At 47.2% G+C, this 21,616-nt stretch overlaps 2 long non-coding RNA genes across 2 annotated transcripts in view; one reads left to right on the top strand and one right to left on the bottom strand.

Moving 5' to 3' along the window:
• The window catches only part of LOC144899546 (uncharacterized), a 54,486-nt gene extending 46,652 nt beyond the window's left edge, over window positions 1–7,834 (bottom strand). Inside the window, exon 1 of the long non-coding RNA XR_013627741.1 lies at window positions 7,658–7,834. This is a non-coding gene — a long non-coding RNA (uncharacterized LOC144899546). The remainder of the gene's footprint in view (window positions 1–7,657) is intronic.
• A 244-nt stretch (window positions 7,835–8,078) lies between these two features.
• Window positions 8,079–11,009, top strand: LOC131101916 (uncharacterized). The gene is made up of 3 exons (XR_013627740.1): window positions 8,079–8,129; window positions 8,633–8,721; window positions 10,103–11,009. It is a non-coding gene; the product is annotated as an uncharacterized LOC131101916 (long non-coding RNA).
• Window positions 11,010–21,616: the final 10,607 nt, after the last annotated feature.

Below are 21,616 nucleotides of genomic sequence, written 5' to 3'. Positions count from 1 at the left end.
TGTGAGTGTCCATATGGAGGTGTGTACTCCTGTTGGTGTGCATATTCATGTGTGCGTAAGTGTGCTCATATGTGTGAATGCGTGTGTGTGAATGTGTAATTGTCACTGAGAATGACAAAAGGAGAGGGACTGCCTTCTACCACCCAGTAAACCCTGCCCCGCGCAGCCAGGTCAAGCTCTCACCGCCAGAGATCCACCGGCCCCGTGAGTGCGGGCAAAGCCAGGGCCGACTCCCCAAGAAGCATCCCTCCGATGAGACCAGCAAGAGGCCATGGAGGAGCAATCCCGACCAGGAACAGGGCGCCAGCAGGCCGCAGGAGAGCCACACCCCCGAGACCGGTGGGAGACCATACCCCACTAGGGCAGAAGGGCATCAAGGGCCACACACCAGCGGGCACAAGGGCGCCCCTGCCAACTGGAAGGGAGCCCGCCCACGGCCGCAGGCGCCGCTTCTAAGCCCAAGGAGACACAGACCACCAAGGGATAGCACCCCGACCCCGTTGTCGGGGCTACAACAGTGAGGCAGACAAAGGTGTGGCCGAGGCTGGGAGGCCTGCATATGAGCAACCGGAGGGGGCACGCAGGCGAGCAGCAAGGCAACCCACCATGCCAGCCAACACCCACCGGGCAGCGCACCCCCAGAGAGGAAGTGCCACAGCTCCAAGCCATGGGGAGGCCAAGCACCAGAGCCAAGGAGTCAAGACCAGTGCTAGGCCAACAACGGACCCCAATATCCACCGGGAGGCCCGACCCACCCCCAGAAGCAGCAGCGCACCACCCACGTACCGAAGAACCATCCCCGAAGACAGACCGGGGATGGGCAAAGACAAGGAAAGCGATGCAGCAGAGTATATAGACCAGTGGTAGCAGACACCCAAACGCCCAGGAGAGCATCGCCCCCCCCCCAGTAGGCCCGACCCCGAGGCGCATGCCCCCCACTCGCCACACGCCACCCTGGCCCCCGTCCCCACGAGCGAGATCAGGCCCCATCCCAACACACAGCCCGGTCCCCGCAGCAGCCACCACAGCGCAGCAACCCCAATCCACCGCCGCAGACTTCAGGCCACCAGTGGCATGGACCCCACTGCCCGGAGCCCGCTGAATGCCCCCCCCCAAGGGCACGGAGGTGCCCATGACCCAGGACAGACCAAGGAAGGTACCGCCAACCGTGCCCCTAAGGCAAGCCCCAGCGTCAGCTGGTTCCAGCGGGAGTGTATGGGAGTTTGCCCAACTGATCTAGATGTGCTTTGTAGACTTGGAAAAGGCATTCGACCGTGTCCCTCGCTGCGTCCTTTGGGGGGTGCTCCAGGAGTACAGGATTGGTGGACGCGCTACTACGTGCCATCCGGTCCTTGTACAAACAGGCAGGAGTTTGGTTCGCATTGCCAGTTGTAAATCGAGCCTGTTTCCGGTGAATTTTGGCCTCAGCCAAGGTGTTGAGGGAGTCAGGGCCTTAGGATCTAATCTCTGCTGTTTGCAGATGATGTGGTGCTGATGGCCTCTTCGGGCTGCGACCTTCAGCGTTTACTGGGACCGTTTGCATCTGAGTGTGAAGCTTCTGGGATGAGACTCAGAACATCCAAATCAGAGGCCATGGTTCTCAGTCGGAAAAGGGTGGAGTGCTCCCTCTGGATTGGGAATTAGGTATTGCCCCAGGTGGAGGAGTTTATGTATCTCTGGGTCTTGAGCTGGCAGGTACGTTAGTTTGTGGGTGAAACCTTCCCCTTGGACCTAGGCATTGTTGTGGTTGCTAGGCAACGCCATCGCCCGTTAGCTTGCCTTTACGGCTGTCTTCGGTGTTTAATGTTTGTTGTTATAGTGAATATTGTTTCTCTCCACTCGTTGTTACAGGAAGTCTCCACAAAGATTCCATGATGTTATGGAGGTCATGCTAGGAGCCACAAGCCATGCTAGCAGGCTAGCCTTGTAACAGCTCTCGGCTCCTTACAGTTCGTTGATGTGGTGAGTTCAGACCTCGCTTGTCCTGAATTAAGACAAAGTTGTCACAGAGTCCCCCAGAGGTGCTGACAAGTAATGGTTGGGAATTTTCCCAACAAAAGCTTCAAAACTCCGGTAGCAAAGTCCGAGCTCCTGCCATGTATTTCTAACTACATTTATAGGTCAGAGAAGTGGAAAAAGCATCATTGAATAAAGAAACCAGAAACGAATGAAATCAAGCCAAAAAATCATTTGGAACTTGTAATTAAAATTAGGCTATAAAAGTCAAAATGTGCTCCAAATGGTCATTTCCACATTGACACGGTCAGCCCCCTGATGGCTAAAGCTAAGAAGCTTTCTCTTCCTGAACATGGTGGGATGGTGGAGCTCCATCAGCCAGGCCTCTGGCAGCATGCCATTGCTGCTGAGCTTGGACGCAGGAAGACAGTCATTCCACTTTTTTGAAAGATCCTCAGCATTACCGGAGAAAAAAGTCAAGCGCTAGACCTCCAAAAAATGACATCTGCACCGAGCCAAAGGATTCGATGGGCTGTCCGTCAACACGGGGGGCGGTCCTGGACCCAAATGAAAGTGTCACGGTACGGCATGTCGGTGTTGCGATGCGACCCCAGGATGCAGAGAGGACAAGTAGGTGCAGGTAAAAGCTTAGCTTTATTTTCAAAAAGCGATTGCAGCACTGGCATACAACACGTCAACAAGTCAATGCACCAACAAGGGGAACACACACACGGCTGAACTAAATACAAATCAACAAATTACCAACAGGTGCGTGTAGGAGAGAAAGTGACGGAACACAGGAAATAGTACAAAATAAGAGCATGAGAGTAGGAACTAAGACTGACAAAGTGAAAACAAAAACTGTCACACAAGCAACGGTGTAGATTGTGACAGTAACCCCCCACCCCCCCAAGGACGGATCCCAGACGTCCAAAAAGAGTCCACAAACAAAAAGGGAAGGGAGGTGGGAGGACTGGAGTTGGGTTGCTGGCAAGACCTCTCTGGAGGTCGGCCGGGACGACATGCCTTGCGGAGCCAGCAGGGCCCCTATGAGATGCAGGGGAAAGGGCTAGGCCGGTGGGGGTGGCCGGGCCACCCTGGAGGGCGGTCTGAATGGTGAGCGGGCCGACGGAGGCGGGACTCCTCTGGAGGTCTCCCAAAACGGCACCTGAATTTCACCTGAATTCTTCTTTTCATTACACAAGTGTTTTTTGTCACACTCACCCTTCATAGTAGAATTCATTCATTCATATTCTACCACTTTTCCGAAGGTGTCGGGGGTGCTGGAGCCTATCCCAACTGTCTTTGGGCGAGAGGCGGGGTCCAGCCTGGACTGGTGGCCAGCCAATCACAGGGCACATATAGACAAACAACCATTCACTCGACAATTTGGAGTGGCCAATGAACCGAACATGTATTTGGAATGTGGGAGGAAACCGGAGTACCCGGAGAAAACCCACGCATGCACGGGGAGACCATGCAAACTCCACACAAAGATGGCTGAGGGTGGAATTGAACCCTGGTCTCCTAGCTGTGAGGTCTGTGCGCCAACCACTCTTCCGCCGTGCAGCCCCATAGTAGAATTAATAAGAAAAATCATAGGTGAAATGACAATATATACGAAAAATGCTTTGATAAAACCCAAGTCAAAATAAAAGAATGCTATTTGGTGACACTTGGGTGCAATACCAATAGACAGCGTAGACACTGACAGAGTGAACCAGAATACATTTTTAGGTGTTATAATAGAAAACTGCTTGGGCTGGACTTGTGTATCGCGATCCCGGAGATACTGGATCCGCATTTCGGATCACTTCCCAGTGCTGTTCATTATTTCACTGCACTGTTCTGTGGAGAAGCCCCCTGTTCCAGGGCGCCACAGAAGAACCTTCAACATCCTAACAGTGTCACAATTTTCTGTTACTTTCAATGACACTGCAATGTTTAACACATGTTCTGAGAGTGTTCTGGACTTGGATTGACTTTAACTGACTGTGATTTTAACTCAACTTGAAGGGATGAGCTATACCATGATCTGTATCTGTTTTTCTTCGTCTTTCTCTTTGGGCTTTTCCCTTCAGGGGTCGCCACAGCAAGCCAATCTCCTCCATCCAACCCTGTCTTCTGCATCTGTCTCTCTCTCACCAACTACCCTCATGTCCTCCTTCACTACATCCATAAACCTCCTCTTTGCTCTTCCTATACGCCTCCTACCTGGCAGCATCCTTCTACCAATATATTCACTATGTCCTCCTCCAACCATCTCAGTCTGGCCGATAACTGACTTTATCTCCAAGGCCTCTAACATGTAATGTCTCTCGACCAAACAACATGGCTGGTCTCACCACAGTTTTGTATACCATTTTAGCTGAAACTCTATCACACATCACGCCTGATCCTTTCCTCCAGCCGTTCCATCCTGCCTGCACACACTTCTTCACCTCCTTTTCACAATCTCCATTGTTCTGGACTGTTGACCCTAAGTACTTAAAATGATCCACCTTCTGTATCTCTTCTCCCTGTAACCTCACTCTTCCACTTGGGCCCCTCTCATTCACACACATTCACACACACTCAGACCGCCATGCATACTGTTGTTGTCTGACCCCTTTGTCTTGCAAAGGTTATCAAAACTGCCAAGGTTCTGTATTTATGTCAGCCCTTCTCTTTCCTAGTTAGGATGATACAATTTTTGTACACTCATCACTCATTGACATGGTTTGGCATCAAAGTTGCCACGGAACAGAGTAAGTCATGTCTTACTTACATATAAACACGTAAACACGATGCCACCATAGTGACAAGCATCCAAAACATATGCTAGAAAACAGCCATATTTTGACGGCGGGGGGGGGGGGGTGGTGAAATCGACAAGAGCAGCTACACACCATAACCAGCTTCTCACAGTCCCTTGATTTATTCCACCAACGTCCCGCCTCCAGGCACACTCCCAAGTGCTCAGGAGAACTTCCGGTGTCGTGCCACTAGCTGCAAACCCAACTTTATTGAGTTGATCATTCTATTCAAAAGCTGCAACACCGCCTGGGGCCAGCGTTGCCAGGTCTGACCTGAAAAGAGGCCTCAGAGAGGCCAAAGCAGCCTACAAGAGGAAAATAGAGGACCACTTCACTGCAAATGACCCCAGGAGGATGTGGCAGGGAATAAATCACATCACCAACTACAGAAGCAGCATCCTGGTGAGTGCGGAGGCTGATGCCTCGCTGGCAGACAGACCCCCAACAGTCACTCTACTCACCATCTACTACACCTACTCAACATCTTCCAGCACTATCACACTGACACTTCAAGAGCACAAAGTGAGACGTGTGCTGAAGTCTGTGAACCCCAGGAAGGAGGCTGGCCCTGATGGTGTACCTGGCAAGGTACTCAAAGCGTGTGCTGACCAACAGGCAGGAGTTTTCACCTGCATTTTCAACCTGTCTCTGTCACAGGCCATCATTCCATCCTGCCTCAAAGCCTCCACCATCATCCCTGTCCCCAAAATGTCAGCAGTGGAGAGCCTTAACGACTATGAGCCTGCACTTACACCTGTGGTCATGGAGTGCTGTGAGCATCTGGTCTGACAACACATCAGGACCTGTCTGCATGCCTCCCACTCTGGACCCCCAACAGTTGCTATATGCGGATGCTATAACCATAGCACACCTGGAGGACCTAGGAAGCTACATGAGGATGCTCTTCCTGGACTTCAGCTCAGCCTTCAACCACATCATACCAGAGATCCTTGTCCAGAAACTGTCCCATCTGGCATCTCCACCCCTATCTGCCAGTGGATTGAAGACTTCCTGATGGAGCGCCCTCAGTCCGTCAAACTTGACCCCCACCTCTCCTCCACCATCACACTCAGCACTGGTTCCCCTGGTTGTGTCTTGAGCCCCCTCCTGTTCACTCTTTACATGCAGGACTGCTCTCCGACTCATCTCCATCATCAACTTTGCGGATGACACCACCGTGGTCAGGCTCATCTCAGGGGGGGACGAGTCGAACTACAGAGGTGAAGTCAACAGACTGACAGCGTGGAGTTCAGCAAACAACCTGCCACTGAACACCACAAAAACAAAAGAGTTAATACTGGACTTTAGGAAGAGCAGAGCCGACCCAGCCCCTCTTTACATCCAGAGGGACTGTGTGGAAAGGGTCAACTCCCATCAGATTCCTGGGCGTGCAGCTCTCTGCCCAGCAGCGACTCCACTTCCTGAGGGTGCTAAGGAGGAACAACCTGAACAACCTGAGTGATCAACACGGCACAGAAGATCACTGGCTGCTCTCTGCCCAGCCTGGAGGACGTTGCCAGCTCTCGCTACCTCAGCAGAGCTGCCGGCATCCCAATCCGATCCAAAGTAGAAACTGGACAGCCCCAAGTTTCTCAGGAAAATAGTTGGAGTCTCAATGGTAAATAGCTTTAGCATATTAGCATGAGTGAATGTGAGTGTGAATGGTTGTTTGTCTATATGTGCCCTGTGATTGGCTGGCCACCAGTCCAGGGTGTACCCCGCCTCTCACCCAATGACTGCTTGGATAGGCTCCAGCACCCTCACGACCCTTGTGAGGATAAGCGGTAGAAAATGAATGAATGAATGAATGAATGAATGAATATTAGCGTTAGGTTTTCTTCAATATCTGTAATGTATAATAAGTGTAATGTGGTAATTACAAGTTTATTGCAGGATTATTACTCGAGTAGAGCCACTGATTGTGGTGGGAAAAGGCTATTAGCAACACCTTCCTGTATGCACACTCTATAATGCTACACAGACAAGCCCTTCTGCGCCATGACTTCCCCAAAATAAAGACAGTTAGGACCCTGATAAACTGCTACTGACTGCTGACCCTTCTGACCCTTCCACCCTGCCAAGTAACGTTGGGAAGGCGTATTAGGCCTTTAGCAAGTTTGTGGGCTAGTCCAGCTGCATAGTGGCCCATGTTCACTAAACAGTCCAGTGTGAAATGCCCTTGACAGATGAAAATGCATTTCTTTTGCTGGTAGGGAATCAGGAACTCCAACCACTTGTGTCTGACGGTGGCGTCTTTCCCTTTAACCCAAAGAAACATTTCCTGGGTGATATTGCTAACACAGGTGGCACGGCGGTTCTCCCCGTGCATGTGTGGGTTTTCTCCGGGTACTCCGGTTTCCTCCCACATTCCAAAAACATGCTAGGTTAATTGGCCACTCCAAATTGTCCATAGGTATGAATGTGAGTGTGAATGGTTTGTCTATATGTGCCCTGTGATTGGCTGGCCCCCCCGCCTCTCGCCCGAAGACAGCTGGGATAGGCTCCAGCACCCCCCGCGACCCTCGTGAGGATAAGCGGTAGAAAATGAATGAATGAATGAATATTGCTAACACCATAAACATAGACGCAGTTCTTTTTTGGGGGTGGCGGGCGGAGCTTGGGGGAGGGAAGGGAGCGTATCTGTCCTACAGCCACGCCCATATACGTAAGCCCGCCCATCTGTGCCATCAAACACACCTCCTCTGAAACTGAGCATTTAGAACCATCCCAAAAGTCTTTCAGGGCTCACTTCCAAATGTACAAACCTCATTATCGGAAACTTTTGCTTTAACACCAGAATACAACATTCTAACTACACGTATAGGTCAGAAAGGGGGAAGAGCATCATAGGTCCCCTTTAAAACATGAATTGAAGGATAAGCCACTCCGGGGTCATTTCTACTTACCATTTTGTGTTTGAAGCCGACCAAGCTTCATCTGCATGTCTTTGTTATCTCAGCATCAGACATTTAGTCCCATCATCAGTGATTGGCTTAATTCTATGTTCTCCAAGAAACTTTTCACAAGTGTCAGTCAATAAAATGTTGACAAATCAAATCAGAAAGTAGACTGAGAGCAGTCACACCCACTGGGCTGTTTAATGAGATTGTGTAACAATAACATGGTGAGACATGTAATCATTCATGAAGCAATGCTTTAGGAAATGCTGCATGGCAAGATTCCCCTTTTAGTAGTAAGGAACGCACCATGGTATTAACACCAATTAGAGAACAAAAAGTACTAATTAAATAATTATGTCCTCTGAGATGACGCCTTTATTGAAGCAGCATATAAAAGTTGGACCAGGACGGAGACCGAAACACTGAGAGTCAAGTCAACCTCCAGTGTGGGTTCTATCAACAGACTTTGCTCAGTGTGGTAAGTCCTTTCTTTGTCAGCGTAAAGATGAGTGTTTGGAAGTGTATTGTGTGTCATCATGGACACACTGGACCATGGCACTTTTGGACATTGTTGGACTTGTAGAATAAAGAACAATGAAACCAGATGTCCGTCATGGCCTATTTCAAATGGGACTGTGCTTGCGCTTGGTGCATTTTCACGTGGAATCACTAACGAGGGCTGGTGAGAAAATGTCCTTTCATGGATCTCAGAACAGTTGAGTCCAGTCCAAGTTTGGACATCCGACCATGTCCTGCTCACCAAAGCAGGAACATTTTTCTTGACCGGAAGTTCCAGTGGAGACAGCCAGCTCAGTCCTGGAGGACCAAAGGGTTTCAGTGACACACAATGATGTAACATCACACTGGTAGAGCAAAACATGAACAGGAGGAGAGAGATGTCAGTCGAACTCCTGAGCTCTGACCAACAAGACATCATCACTTTCTATATGCCATTCAATGTTCTTTCTCCCTGTCTTACAGGAAGCCATCTGACTTTATCTTGGACATCAGAGGACACAAAGACAACGCAATGATGATCAAGACTTTCATTCTTGTATTTCTGCTCGTAGGTAAGTCATCAAACACTTGACAAGACGTAAAATATCAAACTATATACTGAGACTCCAGAACTACACGAGCACTGCCAGGAATTACGGGCGCCATTTTCAAAAAATCACCCTGGGACCAACACCTGGGGGGCAGGTGTTGTTACCCACATCTCTAGACTCTAGAGAAAACTACGGCCGGGGGGGCCACATTTGGCCCGCCAGTTGCTTCCAAAGCATTTCATTTAAGCTTTGAACATAAAAGCTGGCAACAGGCTTGCAAGTCAGTCAGTCTGAGATAGCTTTCACATGCGCGACCTGGCCAACACACACTCAACAAACACTTCATCTCCCCACTGGACTGTCGAGAAGTCAAAAAGGAGGGACGTTTACCCTTTTCTGTTCAAGTTTCTCCTTAATCATCACTGTTTTATTCTTCATAGTTCATATTGTATGTCACACATCCTTTATTCATGTAATTCCAGATAAAATAAACCTGTCAAATTCAAGTTTATTTGATGCGCTGAAGTATTCGAGCTAACTTTTCCAGTTAAAATAAATTCAAGTGGATTCTAAGAGTGCCATGTATGAAATAGTCAATAGAAACTTTGAGGCCATATTTTTCAACATCATTTTTATTTTGAAACCCGAATTCTGCATTTTCCTCATATGAATCATTTGTTTGGGATATTGGCGTACAGAAACAAATATCAAATGTTTCAATGATAATTTCAAAACAAAAAAGGTAACAAAAGAAAATGGCACCTGCCAAACACAAAGTCCCAACATTCAAAACGACGTGGAGGCACCTGCCTGGTGTTTCCGGGCGGGAGTTGTCACTGTCTCTCACCCCGGGCACAGTCTATGGTCAACAGAGCCTGTGGCGTCGTGGCGTTCATGCGGGTTTCTGATGGCAGCGTGGGAACAGCCCATACGCCCGGCTATATCACTGTAACTCAAACCCGCCTCCACCGTGTCGGTGACCGGAGACGTTGTTCACTTGGCACGACGCCGTTCACTGGACTAACAATGCTGGCCTTTTTTGGGCTGCTGTATATACTTCCAAAACCAACCCTCAAATGATGCACACACCCATTGACTATTGCGCAATTTGTCCACTTTTGCTCCACATGGGCCAAGCCATGTGCAATGAACTCCTCACTACCTCAACTACCCCGGCACTAAGTCAGTAATAAATCCACATGGCAGAATGACAACCCGCCTACCAGTACACATGAATACACTTCTACCTAAAAGTTGCTATTGACAATTCACTAGTTCATGCAACAGAACATAACAGATGTGCTTTTACAGTCTCACTGTTATTTGAATTGGACAATTCCAAATTGTTATTAACATTAATGAAAGATATATCGTGATATTTTACTCCATTTCTTTCAAACAGGAACCAAGACTCTGCCTACTCAAGCAATTGTTGTTACAACTCCAGATGATAACCCCACGACACCACCCACGCCGCCTCCCACGACACCTCCCACAACACCTCCAACGACACCTCCCACGACACCTCCCACGACACCTCCCACGACACCTCCCACGACACCTCCCACGACACCTCCCACGATGCCTCCAACGACACCTCCCACAACACCTCCAACGACACCTCCCACAACACCTCCCACGACACCACCCACGCCGTCTCCCACTGATCTTGAAGTAACATGTTTAGAGCTAGGCGATATACTCAAATTTAAGCTTCCCAATCCGATTCCTGCCTATTACTTTGCTGTTGAAGACAACTATGTCATCTTTAAGGTGCTCACTCCGCCAACTAAACCCCCAACAACCCCACCAACAACACCCCCAACAACACCACCAACAACACCCCCAACAACCCCACCAACTCCTCCTCCAACATCCTCAGCAACTCCTCCTCCAACAACTTCTGAACCAACAACCCCAGACGATGTCTAGCCTCTGGCCTGAATTTGAACTGCAGCGTTATTACTTTGACATTTATTTATCTGCTTATGTTCCTGTTCTACCTTTTAACTGTCATTTTATCACTGACCACTAGGGGAGGTGTGGTGGGGAGGAAGCCACTATAGCACGAGGCGTTGTGTTGTTCCTGAAGAAAATGCCAAATGGCGGATAAAGACTAGTGCATGCAGCCCTAATGTGCTTGGAGTTGTTATATTGTCTCATATATTTTTAACATCAAGAGAAAGAGGAGGAAGGTGGCCCCACTTTGGTTGAGGAGCTCACTGGTGAAAGGTATAAAGAATATCATGAATATTTTCTGCTCTCTGCTTTTTCTGTCAGCAACCAATCATTAAAAATCTCTGATCAAACTTACAGTTATTACTTATAGTTATTACTTGTAGTTATTACTACATTTATGGCCTGATCCAACCACATGAATTGTGTGTGTTGCAATGTGGGGAAGGGTTGGGACTGGTTTAGGTAAGTCCTCGTGTAAAAGTAACACTTTTGAATTCAAGAAATACCCATCCATCACTTATCCATCAATGGAGGGGTTGTCAGGGCAGCAAACCCAGACGTCCCTCTCCTCAGCTACTTAGTCCAAATCCTCCTGGAGGATCCTGAGGCGCCCCCCATAGTCTCTCAGTGTGTCCTGGGTCTTCCCCGCGGCCTCCTCCCGATCGGACGTGCCCTGAACACCTCCCCAGGCAGGCATCCTGACCAGATGGCTGAGCAACCTCATCCGGTTCCTCTCAATGCAGAGTTTCTCCTGAATGCCAGTGCTTCTCACCTGATCTATATGGGAGAAAACCGCTTGTCCTTTGCTCATGACCGTAGATGAGGGTAGGAACATACATAGATCGATGAATTGAGCACTTTGCCATTGGGCTCTGCTCTCTCTTCACCACAAGGACTGAGTGTCCAGTGTCGCATCCCTGCAGACACCGCACCAATCCCCCTGTCCATCACACGTTCCATCCTGCCCTCACTGGTGAACAAGACCTCGAGGTACTTGAACTCCTCCATGTTAACGACGTGTTAACGGAAGTTTTCATTAACGGCGGTATTCTTTTGACAGCTGATTAACGTACGTTCCTCCTGTTTTAATTCTGTGGCCCCAACCTGGAACAAATATTGATGGCAAATGGAGAAAGAAAAGAGTAGTTTGATTGGTAAAGTTAGCTTCAAAGTCTTAGCAGATGGCTCTTGTAGCAAGACCAAAGTTATTTGGATCTGCTGTGGCTGTGTTTGACTTATCACGGATTCCATGGCCTGCCAGAGACTGGAGCAGTGCAGGTATTGTTTTTATTGTCATATCCAGCGCTACCTTGGCATAAGAGTGGCCCGACTAACCAGTTTTTTTCACATTTTGACATCTCTCTGATGATTTTGGCATTGAACTGACGGCTAAATTGGAGTTCCAACTTCTACGTATTGATGGGCTGTCAATGTGATGACCGTGGCTGAAGTCTGGTGTTTTGCTGGTGTTAGCCATTTAGCATAGAACTACCACAATGATGCACATTAGCACTCAAAGTCATCAAAACTTACCTTTACGGGTTCCCACATAGTATCAGCATTCGTGAACAAGTATGAGGTGAAAGAAAAAGGGCGGAAATCCATCCAAATACATCCATACAGTCCTCTTTGCATCGGACAAATCGCAGCTTACGTTACACATTCAAATATTGGGGAATTCTCATGAATAGTGAGAGTATTGTAATAAAATAATATTTACTGTAATATAACAATGAATTTCTATGGATTTTAATTTGGGCAGCAATGATGATTCAGATAATTCCAATACCACAATTTTTCCACATTTTTAAAAATCACCTACGTCACCAACGTGCGTATCTCACCCAATCCCGCGGTTGCTGTTGTGGTTGATGGATAAAACAACTCAGCAGTAAGATGCACACTCCTTTCACCATTGCCACTCGTCGTATTTGAAGTCGCTATGTTGTGTGGAAAATTACTTGTTTGGTTGCGCCGTTCGTGCCATGAACGCCATTTTTCTCACGGACTTGTTAGTTAATAATAATAATAATTATAAATTGTATTTATATTGCACTTTACATTACAGAAATGTGCAGTGATTCCAGGGTGGGGGTGATATGATGGTATTTCCGCACCCTCATCAAGATCCTAGCCTAGCCACGATCCTTATCCCTGATATCTATATGCTATTGGTATGCTATTATTACAGTAATAATGATGTCAAGCAGTGAGATTTTAATTACTGTAACTGTATGGCTGTAATTGTGTTTACTATCACGGTTCATGTCTTCATTGTTACTATTGCTACTGGTAAGTTGGACTGTTTCTTTTCACTGATATCATCTCCATTGTGACCCTTAGCCATCATTGACATTTAACTCATGCAGTCCTGTTTGTCACTCTTGTTGTTATGGGAATTGTTGTTGCTGCAGTTTTTGTCTCTCTCTCTCTACTGCACCCCCACCCCAGTTTCTTTTCTTCTTTTCTGTGTTTCTTCCTGCTCCGGTCCGGTTGCTCCAAATTCGCATAATAGAAACATCAAATAACAGAAAATAAAATTTAATATTACAGGGAAGTTGTAGCCAACACCTTTCCTGACACAGAGCAAATCTGTTTAGCATGTAAGGGCATTTAGATCAACAATACTATCTGCCCCAATGGCTGGACGGGACAAAAAAAAAAAAAAAAGAAGTCACTGGATGTCATAATAAATTGGACTTTTGGTAAGTAAATACTCCGATGCCATCCTGCAGTATGCTCGAGTTTAAGTAGCATTAGCTAATGAGAAACATGAGAATCACACCTGGGATGTGACTTTGAGCCATCAAAAGCATGTAGTATGCAATATATCTGTTTTTTGATTTTTTTTTAATTAATATTGGAATCTGAATCGGCCCCCAAAAAACCAAATCATGAAAACACATACCTGTACGATGAGTGTATGTAAACTCCTGACAACAACACTCCTTATGTTGGGGGCGGTTAAAGTAAAAAATCTAATGAGGGCTTTGAGGATGAGTATGTGCAGGATAAACATACAATTCATGCTCAAACTAAGGGAGTAAGGTAGGTTTGGAAATGGCAATGATGTTTGAAGTTTCATTGCGATCCAGGAGAAGGTATCATTAGAGCGCAAGGTGATCAGAGGATAGGGGGAACAAACTCCGGGGCCCATGGCAGCCACCATGGATTTTTGTTTTAATACGTGGGCAGGGTCTCGTGAATGGTTATAAAAGAAGCCGTATAAAGCTGTTTCCCGTGTTACCCCACAACCCTTTCCTTCACTATATTGTCCAACTTTTAAGTTAAGACGTATGCATGCTGCGGACACACTAAAAGCAGAACATTGATCCATGGAAGATGGACTAAAGGGACTCTTAAAGTAGAAATAGCCTTCTCTTATCTTTCTGTCAAAGCCATTCCTGAATTTCAATGTACGTCACATTAGTAAGGATCTACTCAGTTCAATATATTATAATGCAATGTTTGGCCTTAATGGGAAATCCATAGTGGAGACACGGAGACATGTCATGCCAGCAAAGATGATGGAGGTTATGGGGGATGATCATACTTGATGTAGAGTACCGACCAGCATGGCTTCGGTTTTGGAGCTGATGAGTTGTAGGAAGTTGTGGTTCATCCACGCCTTAGTCTCCTCCAGACGGGCTGACAGGTGATGGCGATGATGACGGGGCTGTTGGAGGCGTCGGCTCTGTCCTGATGTAGAGCTGCGTGTCATCAGCATAGCAGTGAAATGACGCCCGCCTGCTGATGACACGGCCGAGGGGGAGCATGTATAGGGTGAATAAGAGGGGGCCAAGGACGGGTCCCTGTGGGACACCACAGGAGACAGGCTGGGTTGGTGATTTAGCACCTCCAAGGGAGACGCACTCCGTCCAGCCAAAAAGGACTGGAACCAGCTCAGAGCCAGGTCACAGAGACCAACGGTGGAGTGCAGACGATCCAGGAGGATAGCATGGTCGACAGTGTCAAACGCTGCCGATTGGTCGAGGAGGACGCCATCAGCAGGTCATCGGTGACCCTTACTAGGGCTGTCTCAGTGCTGACCGAAACCCAGACTGGAACGTCTCAAAGATGTTGTTGTCTTTGAGGTGGGTTTGGAGCTGAGCAGCAAATACCTTCTCCAGCACCTTGGACAGGAACGGGAGGTTGGAGATACAGTGAAGAAAATAAGTATTTGAACACCCTGCTATTTTGCTATTTCTCCCACTTAGAAATCATGGAGGGGTCTGAAATTTTCATCGTAGGTGCATGTCCACTGTGAGAGAGATAAACTAAAAAGAAAAATCCAGAAATCACAATGCATGATTTTTTAACAATTTATTTGTGTGATACAGCTGCAAATAAGTATTTGAACACCTGAGAAAATGAATGTTAATATTTGGTACAGTAGCCTTTGTTTGCTATTACAGAGGTCAAACGTTTCCTGTAGTTTTTCACCAGGTTTGCACACACTGCAGGAGGGATCTTGGCCCACTCCTCCACACAGATCTTCTCTAGATCAGTCAGGTTTCTGGGCTGTCACTGAGAAACACGGAGTTTGAGCTCCCTCCAAAGATTTTCGATTGGGTTCAGGTCTGGAGACTGGCTGGGCCATGCTAGAACCTTGATATGCTTCTTACGGAGCCACTCCTTGGTTTTCCTGGCTGTGTGCTTCGGGTCGTTGTCGTGTTGGAAGACCCAGCCACGACCCATCTTCAATGCTCTGACAGAGGGAAGGAGGTTGTTCCCCAAAATCTCACAATACACGGCCCCAGTCATCCTCTCTTTAATGCAGTGCACTCGTCCTGTCCCATGTGCAGAAAAACACCCCCAAAGCATGATGCTACCACCCCCATGCTTCACAGTAGGGATGGTGTTCTTCGGATTGTACTCTTCATTCTTCTTCCTCCAAACACGCTTATTGGAATTATGACCAAAAAGTTCTATTTTGGTCTCATCTGACCATAAAACTTTCTCCCATGACTCCTCTGTATCATCCAAATGGTCATATGCAAACTTAAGACGGGCCTTGACATGTGCTGGTTTAAGCAGGGGAACCTTTCGTGCCATGCATGATTTCACATCATGACGTCTTAGTGTATTACCTACAGTAACCTTGGAAACGGTGGTCCCAGCTCTTTTCAGGTCATTGACCAAGTCCTGTCGTGTAGTTCTGGGCTGATTCCTCACCTTTCTTAGAATCATTGAGACCCCACGAGGTGATATCTTGCATGGGGCTCCACTCCGATTGAGATTGACCGTCATGTTTAGCTTCTTCCATTTTCTAATGATAGCTCCAACAGTGGACCTTTTTTCACCAAGCTGCTTGGTAATTGCTCCGTAGCCCTTTCCAGCCTTGTGGAGGTGTACAATTTTGTCTCTGGTGTCTTTGGACAGCTCTTTGGTCTTCGCCATGTTACAAGTTAAAGTCTTACTGATTGTATGGGGTGGACAGGTGTCTTTATGCAGCTAACGACCTCAAACAGGTGCATCTGATTCAGGATGATACATGGAGTGCAGGTGGACTTCTAATGGGCAGACTAACAGGTCTTTCAGGGTCAGAATTCTAGATGATACACAGGTGTTCAAATACTTATTTGCAGCTGTATCACACAAATAAATTGTTAAAAAATCATGCATTGTGATTTCTGGATTTTTCTTTTTAGTTTATCTCTCTCACAGTGGACATGCACCTACGATGAAAATTTCAGACCCCTCCATGATTTCTAAGTGGGAGAAATAGCAAAATAGCAGGGTGTTCAAATACTTATTTTCTTCACTGTAGGCCTGTAGCTACCAAGGGCTTCCGGGTCCAGAGTTGGCCTCCTCAGGAGGGGAGTGATGATGGCGGATTTGAGAGCTGGCGGAACATGGCCAGCCTGGAGGGAGAGGTTTATGACATTGGTGATCAGGGGACCGATGGCACCGATGTTAGCCTTCACCAGGGCTGGGGGAAGGGATCCAGGGCACAGGTGGAGCTCTTCATCCTCCCGATGATGCACTCCACCTCTCGCTGTGAGGTGTTGAAGAAACAGCAGAGAGGCTGGGAGACTTCAAGCTGCGGGACGACAGCTGGAGCAGGGCGAGTAGAGGAGCCAGGGTGGAGAGAGCGAATGCCATCAACCTTGCTTCTGAAGAAAGTCTTTGCACTGCTTCTCTGTGGTCTCTCTGGGTATCTGGGTTTGGGGTTTAAGGAGAATTTAAGGTGTATCGTGGAAAAGGGCTGTTTGGAATTGCCGGAGCTGCTACTGATGATTCTGGAATAGAACTTGGACCGTGCATCCCTAAGGGCTTTGGAGTAGGCCTTTTGGTGTTTCTCAATAACATTCTCAATAATGCTCCAAAATTATTGAGAAGCTATTCAACAACAGGCTGGATGAATTTATTAATGCAAACGAATTACTATCAGAAAGTCAGTACGGATACAGAGCTAACATTTCTACCTCCATGCCACTGATCAAAATTAGGGAGGAAATGACTAACGCTATAGATCATAAGAAGTGTGCAGTCGCAGTATTCATGGATCTGACAAAAGCCTTTGATACAATCAATCATGACATCCTAATAACTACATTAGAAAGGTACAGAATAAGAGGATTAGTTATGAACTGGGTCAAAGCTACTTAGCTGACAGGAAGCAATACGTACAGCTAGGAGAATACACATCTGCAAGTTCATATATTACATGCTGAGTTCCCCAGGGGTCAATACTGGGGCCAAAACTGTTCAACTTGTACATCAATGATATCTCCAAAGTTACGAAAGACTTAAAGCTGGTATTATTTGCGGATGATACCACTGCTTTTTGTTCTGAAGGGAGTACAGACGAAATCATTAGAAAGGTCAGAGAAGAAATGGTCACACTAAAAAGATGGTTTGATGATAATAGATTGTCCTTGAACCTAAGTAAAACTAAAATCATGTTGTTTGGTAACAGCAGAAAGCACACGTACCAACAAATACAAATAGACGGTGTAGACATTGAAAGGGTGAAGGAAAATACATTTCTGGGGGTCACAATAGATGAAAATATGAGCAAATAAGAAAATATGAACAAATATACAACATAAGGTGGCAAGAAATATTTCAATCTTGAACAAAGCAAAATTTGTTCTCAATCAGAATTCACTCCACACTCTTTATTGCTCTCTGGTTCTACCATATCTTACGTATTGTGTGGAAATATGGGCTAATAACTATAAAAGCAATCTTCACTGGCTAAATGTACTGCAAAAAGGTCAGTAAGGATAATTCATAATGCTGGCTACAGAGAACATACTAACTCCTTATTTGTAAAATGACAAATACTTCAACTTGCTGATATAGTTCATCTTCAAACAGCTAAAATAATGCATAAGGCTAAAAATAAGCAATTAGCTAAAAATGTCATCCAATACTTCTCTACAAGAGAGGAGAAATATGATCTCAGGGAAGAAGTACATTTGAAACACTTCTATGCTAGGACTACGTTATGCTAGCCATAGCATTTCAGTATGTGGAATCAAACTATGGAATGGATTGAGTAAGGAAATCAAACAATGCACAACGATGAGCCAATTCAAGAAACAATACAAGCAATTGATGTTTGCTAAATACAAGGATGAAGAGTCTTGAACCAGTCATGATGTGCTATATATATCACTATATTGACACTTACTATGGTACCCATTATGGCATTGGATGCTCATATCACCGAGTACTTTGGTACGGGACAAAAAAATCATTAATTCATTAATTTTCTTCCGCTTTTTCCTCACGAGGGTCGCGGGGGTGCTGGAGCCTATCCCAGCTGTCTTCGGGCAAGAGGCGGGGTACACCCTGTACTGGTGGCCAGCCAATCACAGGGCACATATAGACAGACAACCATTCACACTCACATTCATACCTATGGACAATTTGGAGTGGCCAATTAACCTAGCATGTTTTTGGAATGTGGGAGGAAACCGGAGTACCTGGAGAAAACCCACGCATGCACGGGGAGAACATGCAAACTCCACACAGAGATGGCCGAGGGTGGAAGTGAACCCTGGTCTCCGAGCTGTGAGGTCTGCGCGCTAACCACTAGACCGCCGTGCCGCCGGGACAAAAAAATTACAAAATTTAAAAATAAAAAAAAATAAAAAATTAAACCCTTAAACTGTATTATGCAAAGCAGGAAGTGAACAAATGTAACAGTTAGTGATTGTAAAAGTACCAGATGGAGGGGTAGGATTTAATAAGCTTTGCTTCTTCCTACTCCTTTTGAACATGTGGAACTGGGAACTGATTATGGCACGGGTGTCAAAGTCAAATGGACGGAGGGCCAAATAAATTTGGCCACAAGTCGAGGGCCGGACTGTCCAATCTTCATTAAAACCAAGATTTAACCTCCTGAAAACATAACAAATATATTAAAATATGATTGGATAAATAAAGCAATATTTTCTTATGACTCTGTCAGTCATTTTTAATTTCAGCAGGCACAAAATACAAATGTCCTTTATATAAAAAACTCATAACATAAAATTTATGTTATGAGGTTTTTTTCGACTGGGCTTTTCTGAACAGACTCTGTCGAGATTTGAGGCCTCGTTTTAATTCCTCGACCTTCTGTAGCCTTTGTTCCATGTCCAGAATGTTGTTTTTGTCTGTGTGTTTTGTTTCATGATGCCGTCTCATATTATATTCTTTCATCACCGCCACACTTTCTCCACATAGAAGACACACAGGTTTTCCAGCTACCTCCGTGAACATGTACTCCAACTCCCACCTTGTTTGAAAGCCCCTGTTTTCAGACTCTGCTTCCTCTATGGAAGGTATGTCAGTGGGATTGAGAAGGGCCTCAAAGTATTCCTTCCACCATCCGACTACATCCCCAGTCGAGGTCAGCAGGCCCCTGTCTCCACTGTAAACAATGTGGACTGGGCACTGCTTCCCTTTTCTGAGGCGCCGGATGGTTTGCCAGAACCTCTTCAAGGCCGCCCGAAAGCCGTGCTCCATGGCCTCACCGAATTCCTCCCAGACCCGAGTTTTTGCCTCGACAACCGCCGAAGCCGCAAACCGTTTAGCCTGACGGTACCTGTCAGCTGCTTCCTGAGTCCCACAAGCCATCAATGCTCGATAGGACTCCTTCTTCAGCTTGACGGCAGCCTTGACCTCTGGTGTCCACCATCGGGTTCGGGGCCTGCCGCCATGACTGGCACCAACCGCCTTGCGGCCGCAGCTCCACTCAGTTGCCTCAGCAATGGAGGCACAGAATATGGCCCATTCGGACTCAATATCCCGGTCCTCCCCCGGGATGCAAGTGAAGCTCTGCCGGAGGTGAGAGTTGAAGACTCGACGAACGGGAGACTCTGCCAGACGTTCCCAGCACACCCTCACTACTCGTTTGGGTCTACCAGGTCTGTCCAGCATCCTCCCCCGCCATCTAATCCAGCTCATCACCAGGTGGTGATCAGTTGACAGCTCAGCCCCTCTCTTCACCCGTGAGTCCAGAACATGCGGACGCAGGTCTGATGATACGACTACAAAGTCGATCATAGACCTGCGGCCTAGGGTGTCCTGGTGCCAAGTGCACTTATGGACATCCCTATGTTCGAACATGGTGTTAGTTATGGACAAACTGTGGTTTGCACAGAAGTCCAATAACATCACACCGCACGGGTTCCGATCAGGGAGGCCGTTCCTCCCAATCACGCCCCTCCAGGTCACACTGTCATTGCCCACATGGGCGTTGAAGTCTCCCAGTAGAACGACGGAGTCACCAGCTGGGGTGCTCTCCAGCACCCCCCTGATGGACTCCAAGAAGGCCGGGTACTCCGAACTGCCATTTGGCACGTACGCACAAATGACAGTCAGGACCCTTTCCCCAGCCCGAAGGCGTAGGGAAATGACCCTCTCGTTCACCGGGGCTGACTCCAACACAGAGGCACCAAGCCGGGGGGTTATTAATAAGCCCACACCAGCTCACCACCTCTCCCCTGCAGCAACTCCAGAGTAGAACAAGGTCCAGCCCCTCTCAAGGAGTTAGGTTCCGGAACCCAAACTGTGGGTCGAGATGAGTCCGACTATGTCTAGTCGGAATATCTCAACCTATCGCACAAGTTCAGGTTCCTTCCCCACCAGCGAAGTGACATTCCATGTCCCAAGAACCAGATTTGGCCGCCGAAGACCAGCTCGCCTACGCACCGCCCTTGACTGCCACCCAACACACAATGCACCGGACCCTTATGCTTGCCCCCGTAGGTGGTGGGTCTACGAGGGGGAGATCCCGTGTGGCTTCTTCGGGCTGGGCCGGCTGGGCTCCACGGGTGAAGGCCCGACCACCAGGCACTCGCCTGCAAGCCCCTCCCCCGGGCCTGGCTCCAGGGTGAGGCCCCGGTATCCCACATCCGGGCGAGGTACGGTTCCTCCTCTTGTTCTTGTTCATATGGGTCTTCTGAATCACTCTTGGTCTGTCCCGTCACCTCGGACCTGTTTGCCTTGGGACACCCTACCAGGGGCATATAGCCCCAGACAACATAGCTCCTCGGATCACTCGGGCACTCAAACCCCTCCACCACAATAAGGTGGTGATTCACAGAGAGGCTGCTCCATAGCATTATTAAATATATTTTTACCTGCAATTGGGTCTTCATCTCTGCATCCTGGGGTCGAACCGTAAAGCCCCAGGCTTCATTCAAGGCTGAGTAGACCTCAGGTTGATGCCAGGTCTCACATGATGTCAAGTTCATTTATTATTGCCTGGCTGAGTAACTCGTCTTGGCTTAGGTTTTTGTTGTAGTCCTAAACATAAGCACCACTTACACTATGTACTATGTCCATTTAAGACTATAGTATATATAGTATATAAACATAAGCACCACTTACACTATGTACTATGTCCATTTAAGACTATAGTATATATAGTATATAAACATAACCACCACTTACACTATGTACTATGTCCATTTAAGACTATAGTATATATGTTATATAAACATAACCACCACTT

Source organism: Doryrhamphus excisus, linkage group LG7, assembly GCF_037039965.1.
Source record: "Doryrhamphus excisus strain RoL-2023G ecotype Guam linkage group LG7, RoL_Dexc_Guam_v1.1, whole genome shotgun sequence".
Taxonomy (NCBI): domain Eukaryota; kingdom Metazoa; phylum Chordata; class Actinopteri; order Syngnathiformes; family Syngnathidae; genus Doryrhamphus; species Doryrhamphus excisus.
This window is presented reverse-complemented; position numbering and strand designations above follow the sequence as displayed.